Here is a 7,319-nt window from a genome sequence, read left to right as displayed (position 1 = left end):
AGACCATGTAGGAGGGCCTCATATTTGGCTGCATTGTTGGAATCCGTGTACATGATCTGGAGCACATATTGGACTATGTCTCCTGTGGGGGACGTCAGGACGACGCCAGCCCCCAGTCCGGCCAACATTTTGGAGCCGTCGAAATGCATAATCCAGTTTGAATATGTGTCGTACTCTTTAGGGAGCTCGGCCTCCGTCCATTCTGCGATGAAGTCAGCCAAAACTTGCGATTTAATAGCTTGCCGTGGCTTATAGGTTATATCGAACAGAAGAAGCTCGATGGCCCATTTTGAAATCCGGCCCGTTGCATCGTGGTTGTTGATAATATCATTGAGTGGTACTTCCGAGGCTACTGTTATGGAACACTCTTGAAAGTAGTGTCATAGCTTCCAGGATGCCATGAATACCGCGTATGCAATCTTTTGATAATGCGGGTACCGTGATTTGCATGGAGTGAGGACAGTGGACACGTAGTAGACCGGCCTTTGAAGGGGGAATTTGTGTCCATCCGTTTCCCGCTCGACAACGAGCACTGCGCTGACAACTTGATGTGTTGCTGCAATATACAATAACATTGGTTCGCCGGTGTTCGGTGCGGCCAGGACTGGGTTTGTTGCCAATATGGCTTTTATTTCATCAAGTCTGGCCGTGGCGGCATCCGTCCACTCGAAGTGTTCGGTGCGTCGAAGGAGGCGATAGAGGGGTAGTGCCTTTTCTCCCAAGCGGGAGATGAAGCGGCTTAAAGCCGCCACACATCCGGTTAATTTTTGTATTTGTTTGAGGTCCTTTGGGATATCCAATTGTGACAAAGCTCAGATCTTGACTGGATTTGCTTCAATTCCTCTACCGAATACAATGAAGCCCAAGAGCTTTCCGGCTGGAACGCCGAAGACGCATTTTTCCAGGTTGAGCTTGATGTCATATTTTCGGAGGTTATCGAATGCAAGCCTCAAGTCGTCTACTAGATATTCGACATGTCTTGATTTCACGACCACATCATCCGCATACGCCTCCACTATTTTGCCGATCTGGTTTGCCAGACATGTCTGGATCATGCGCTGATATGTTGCACCGGCGTTTTTTAGCCCGAAGGGCATTGTGTTGAAGTAGAATGGGCCGTATGATGTGATGAATGCTGTTGCGGCTTGGTCTGATTCTGCCATCTTGATTTGATGGTAACCGGAGTATGCGCCGAGGAAACACAACGAATTGTGTCCTGCGGTGACATCGATAATTTGATCGATACGGGGGAGGGGGAAGAGATCCTTTGAGCAAGCCTTGTTAAGGTCTTTAAAATCGACACACAAGCGCCAGATTTGTCCTTCTTTGGTACCATCACTAGGTTTGCTAGCCAGTCCGGATGTTTTATGTCTCTAATGAATCCAGCCTCCAATAGCTTGGCTAGCTCCTCTCCCATAGCCTGTCTCTTGGGTTCGGAAAAACGCCGAAGGGCTTGTTTGACAGGTTCGAATCCTTTTAGGATATTTAAGCTGTGTTCGGCCAGCCTGCGTGGGATCCCTGGCATGTCTGAAGGGTGCCAGGCGAAAATGTCCCAGTTCTCTCGTAGGAACTCTCGCAGTGCGGTGTCTACATCAGGGTTTAGTCGTGCCCCGATGGAAGCTGTTTTATTGGGGTCCATTGGATGGACCTGGAATTTGACTATTTCGTCAGCTGGCTTGAAGGATGTGGATTTGGATCTCTTGTCGAGTATCACATCATCCCTATTAACCGTGGAGCGCAGTGCAGTCAGTTCCTCGGCCGCTAAGGCTTCGGATAGTGCCTCAAGGGCTAATGCGGCCGTCTTGTTTTCGGCGCGGAGTGCTATGTCCGGATCACTAGCTAGAGTGATAATTCCGTTTGGCCTGGGCATCTTAAGCTTCATGTACCCGTAATGGGGTATTGCTTGGAAGATTGTGAATGCTTCCCGCCCTAGTAAAGCGTGATATCCGCTTTTGAACGGGGCCACCTGAAACGTGACTTCTTCGGACCTGTAATTATCCGGCGTGCCGAACACCACATCTAGTGTGATTTTTCCTGTGCAGTGCGCTTCCCGACTGGAAGGTTGTGCTGCTTTGCTCAATGCGGTTCCAGTCTATTTCCATTTTTTGAAGGGTTTCCTCATAAATGAGGTTCAGTCCGCTGCCTCCATCCATGAGCACCTTGGTGAGGCGAAAGCCGTCCACTATGGGACTGAGGACCAATGCGGCTGGTGCTCGGGCTGTTCAGAATCTAGGTTCATCACTTGCATTGAAGGTAATAGCAGTGTCGCTCCATGGATCTATTGTTGCAACTTGGTAGACTTCGCCGAGGCTGCGGAGTGTTCTCTTTCGCATATTGTTTGATGCGAAAGTCTCGAAGACTGTGAGAACGGTACTGGTGTCCTCGGGCTGGCTTTCTGCGGCCTCCAGAATTAAGAGGTAGCATCCAACATGCTCTAAGGCTGTGAGTTGGTGTGGCATCCTCTGTACTGTGAATTCTACAGGGTCCATCAAGCCACCTTTCCAGTACGGCTCCATGCCCTATAGAGGGTTTTGGCTTTTTGGTGTTTATCCCGGGTGTCCTATGATGATGCACCCTCTTAGTTCGGACGGGATTACTGTTCAAGGCCGGATTATCCCAAAATTTTATTTCGGTTTTCCAGGCGCTTTCCATCGCACAGTATTTTTGTACTATGGACGCCAAGTCAGCGAAGCGTGTAATATCACGATGACTTACGGCGTTAAGGATTCCCTCGTCCGTGCAATTACTGCAGAAAATCGAGATTGCATCTCCCTCGCGGTAATCCTATATCCTATTCATAACCAGGAGGAATCTGGCCCAGTAATGATGTACTGTTTCCTCGGGCCTCTGCCTGATTTGGGAGAGATCGCTTATGTTCGGGTGGGCGGGTGTTGTTGAATCTGAAACCTCACCCAATCCAAGATTCGGAGGCCGAAGAGTTTCCGAACTCTGAAGTTCGGATTCTTGGATGTTGTCCAACGAATCTATCCCGTTGCCTGATCCTAAGCTTAGGTCTTGAGTTACATCCTCCTCTCCACAGGTATCCGGCTTGGAGGGGTCGGGAATTCGGACGTAGCTAGTCCTTAAAATAGACGAAGGGTCGCCGCACTGCGCCTCTACCATGGCAACGTGGTGGATGACTTGGGGAGAGTTAATTTCTCTTAGATCGGGTTTAAGCCCAACCTGGTCGTAATCCGTAGCGACCCCCAGGGCAGCGATGCGATCCAAGAGCTCGTTTATGGAAGAGAGCTCCATTGGATCTAGCTGCTCGACGAGCTCCGAGCTGACGTGTAGGTTGCTTTTGATGACCCCAGAGGTCACCGTCGGCGCAACAGCCGAACATGCGGTCATGAGGAAACCACCTAGCCGGAGAGTTTGGCCGATAGCCAAGGCTCCCTTAGCAACGGCGCCGTCTTTAAAGACGGGAGGAGGCATCCTTCCTGATTGCGACGGCACAGAGGAACTCTCAATGAAATCACCAATGTCGGTGTCAAAACCGGCGGATCTCAGGTAGGGGGTCCCGAATTGTGCGTCAAGGCCGGATGGTAACAGGAGACAAGGGACACGATGTTTTTACCCAGGTTCGGGACCTCTCGATGGAGGTAATACCCTACTCCTGCTTGATTAATATTGATGATATGGGTAGTACAAGAGTAGATCTACCACGAGATCAAGGAGGCTAAACCCTAGAAGCTAGCCTATGGTATGATTGTTGTATATGGAGTTGATGTCCTACGGACTACAACCCTCCGGTTTATATAGACACCGCATAGGGTTAGGGTTACACAGAGTCGATTACAATGGTAGGAGATCTTGAATATCCGCATCGCCAAGCTTGCCTTCCACGCCAAGGAAAGTCCCATCCGGACACGGGACGAAGTCTTCAATCTTGTATCTTCATAGTCCAGGAGTCCGGCTGAAGGTATAGTCCGGCTACCCGAACACCCCCTAATCCAGGACTCCCTCAGGCACCTTACGAGGCCCCTTGAAATCCTTGGGCAACCGCTCATTGTGTATGGCTGGGACCAGACAAGGTACCCCACCGGTTCTTGTGGCCACTCCTGCCTCAATCGAGGTTGCTGGATAGACCGGAAAGGTTTGGTGAGCCGCCTGCTCTACTGCTATCTGAGCCGCCCATTCTGCTTCTTGACGAATCCTCTCCTGATCCGCCAAGTTAAGGGCTCCATCCCTCACTGGCTCATGCCTATATGGCCAGTTGTGGCGTTGAGCGTTACTTGACATTTCTGTGGACTCCATGTGCCCACTGTAGCTTGGGCTCTGGCTTGGGCGAGGGGTTGAATGAATCATGTCTCGACTGTAAGAGTATGCATCCTGCTGGGCCAAAGCTGTTTGAAGTAGTTCTCTTACCCTCCGGGTTTCAATGGCTGCTGGCGAGTCGCCTTCCATTGGGAGAGCCGCCAATCGAGCCGACGCTGCGATGAGGTTTTCCATGGGGTTGGAAAAGTGACCCGGAGGTGTTTCTACATAACGAGGAGGAGCCGTATTTATGCGAGGCGGCTCCATGGTCCGCGGCTGAATCGGTGCACCGGGTGTCGCGGCCCGGTTTGCTTCCGGCAGGTTGCTCCCCCTAGCTCCGCGTGTATGGAACAGGTTCCTTGGATCCAGCATTAGAGGCAGACGCGACTGAGTTTTCTGATGCCTCCTCCTTATGACCTCATTCGATGCATTGAGATCCACCGAGAGCCAGAAAGTTTCTTCTTGAAGCTGCTGGGCACGAGCATCCAGAGCTACTCGTTCCGCTGCCATCCGGGTTTCCTCTGCGGCTAGATTTTCCTTTGCTTCCACCATCTCCTCCCGCACACGTGCCACTTCTGCATCATGTTGGGTTTTATCCATGGTTCTACCATAGCGGTTAACAGGGCCGTTAGTTTATCCATGAGGTCCATTAGAACCTAAGCCGGGGGGCACGTGGGGTCTCCTAACCCGACAGCTGCCGACCCGGTAGCTGCTGTTGTCGCTGCGGTGGAGTTCTGCCCAGGCTGCGTCCCTGCCATGAAGACTCCGGCCCAATTCAGTGGCTCAAGGGGGTCCGGAATACTGCTGCCATCGGAACAGCCCCCGAGCATGCTGTCTTGCAGTTGGTACAATGAGTCCGTCTCACCTATTGATGATGTCGTATCAGAGCAGATGGCCGTCTCCCCGCCTTCCATTGATCCTTCGGAGTATTCACCGACATGGATGCAGCCTATGAAAGCATGCTTCACAACAGATTGAACACGGGCGGACCCGGCGCACTGAGCCATCTCGATGAGGTTGGTGTGGACGTCCGGCTCAGGACCTGTCTCGCCGATCCGGCCGATGAAGACGTGAATTCCGCCGAAGGGGACCCGATACCCGTACTCGATCGAACCGACCTCGGGGACCTAGCCTTCATCGTCGATGTAGAGTTTGCCGCGACGACTCTTGGTCATCTGGCCCACAACGCATCCCTTGAGCCCTTCGAAGTTGACCTCCAAGAACTCAAATCCACCGTGCGCTGGCCCCACGGTGGGCGCCAACTGTCGTGGAGTTGACACGGCAGATGTCCTAGAGCAAGGACTTAGTCATAGGGCCATCGCACTAGGAAGCTTAGAGGGGTTGATCGGGACAAAGGACACACGAGATAGTTTTTATACTAGTTCGGCCCCTTACGATGAAGGTAAAAGCCTACGTCTATTGCTGAGGTTTCGATCTCCAAGGGGCTACACTCACCGGCTTGGTTATCGACTTGGTTGTTTTCTGCTCTAAACCGCCACCGAGTCGTCCCATTATATACACGGGTTGACGCCTGGTGGCCTACAGAGTCCCGACCGGCTCATAATCGTGTCCGGCTCGGTGACCTTCTTTACATGCCTTTCTGTACAAGTATTTCCTTACATACGGCATTTATTGTATCAGGCCTTAAACCGGCCCCAGGCCTTTGGGCCTTCTATAAAACTTAATAAACTACAATCTTTGAATGTTTATTGGGCTTCTTGCGTAACCAGCCATTGAAGCTAACCCGGCCCCTCCTAGGCGGGTCTCAACTGATAGTAATATCCCCAACAACTTCACTTATATCTTTTAGAGCACGGTGGTGGATTTGTTTTATAGAAACTATTGATCTCTCATGCTTCACTTAGATTATTTTGAGAGTCTTAAATAGCATGGTGATTTGCTTAAATAATCCTAATATGCTAGGTATACAAGATTAATAATAAAATTCTCTTATGAGTGTGTTGAATACTATGAGAAGTTTGATGCTTGATGATTGTTTTAAGATATGGAGATGGTGATATTAGAGTCATACTAGTTGAGTGGTTGTGAATTTGAGAAATACTTGTGTTAAAGTTTATGATTCTCGTAGCATGCACGCTTTGGTGAACCATTATGTGATGAAGTTGGAGCATGATTTATTTATTGATTGTCTTCCTTATGAGTGGCGGTCGGGGACGAGCGATGGTCTTTTCCTACCAATCTATCCCCCTAGGAGCTGGTACGTCTCTGTCGTATCTACTTTTCCAAACACGTTTGCCCTTGTTTTGGACTCTAACTTGCATGATTTGAATGGAGCTAACCCGGACTGACGTTGTTTTCAGCAGAATTGCCATGGTGTTATTTATGTGCAGAAATAAAAGTTCTCGGAATGACCTGAAACTTCACGGAACATCTTTTCAGAAATAATAAAAAATCCTTGCAAAAGATGAAGGCCAGGGGCCCCACCACCTGTCTACGAGGGTGGGGGAGCGCCTGCCCCCCTAGGGTGCGCCCCCTACCTCGTGGGCCCCCTGGAGCTCCTCCGACCTCAACTCCAACTCTATATATTTGGTTTTAGGGAGAAAAAAATCAGAGAGAAGGATTAATCGCGTTTTACGATACGGAGCCGCCGCCAAGCCCTAAAACCTCTCGGGAGGGCTGATCTGGAGTCCGTTCGGGGCTCTGGAGAGGGGAATCTGTTGCCACCATCATCATCAACCTTCCTCCATCACCAATTTCATGATGCTCACCACCGTGCGTGAGTAATTCCATCGTAGGCTTGCTGGACGGTGATGGGTTGGTTGAGATTTATCATGTAATCGAGTTAGTTTTGTTAGGGTTTGATCCCTAGTATCCACTATGTTCTGAGATTGATGTTGCTATGACTTTGCTATGCTTAATGCTTGTCACTAGGGCCTGAGTGCCATGATTTCAGATATGAACCTATTATGTTTTCATCAATATATGAGAGTTCTTGATCCTATCTTGCAAGTCTATAGTCACCTGTTATGTGTTATGATCCGTTAACCCTGAAGTGACAATAATCAGGATACTTACCGGTGATGACCGTAGTTTGAGGAGTT

The sequence above is a fragment of the Triticum dicoccoides genome, chromosome 7A (assembly GCF_002162155.2).
Source record: "Triticum dicoccoides isolate Atlit2015 ecotype Zavitan chromosome 7A, WEW_v2.0, whole genome shotgun sequence".
NCBI lineage: Eukaryota > Viridiplantae > Streptophyta > Magnoliopsida > Poales > Poaceae > Triticum > Triticum dicoccoides.
Note: the sequence above shows the minus strand (reverse complement) of the source record.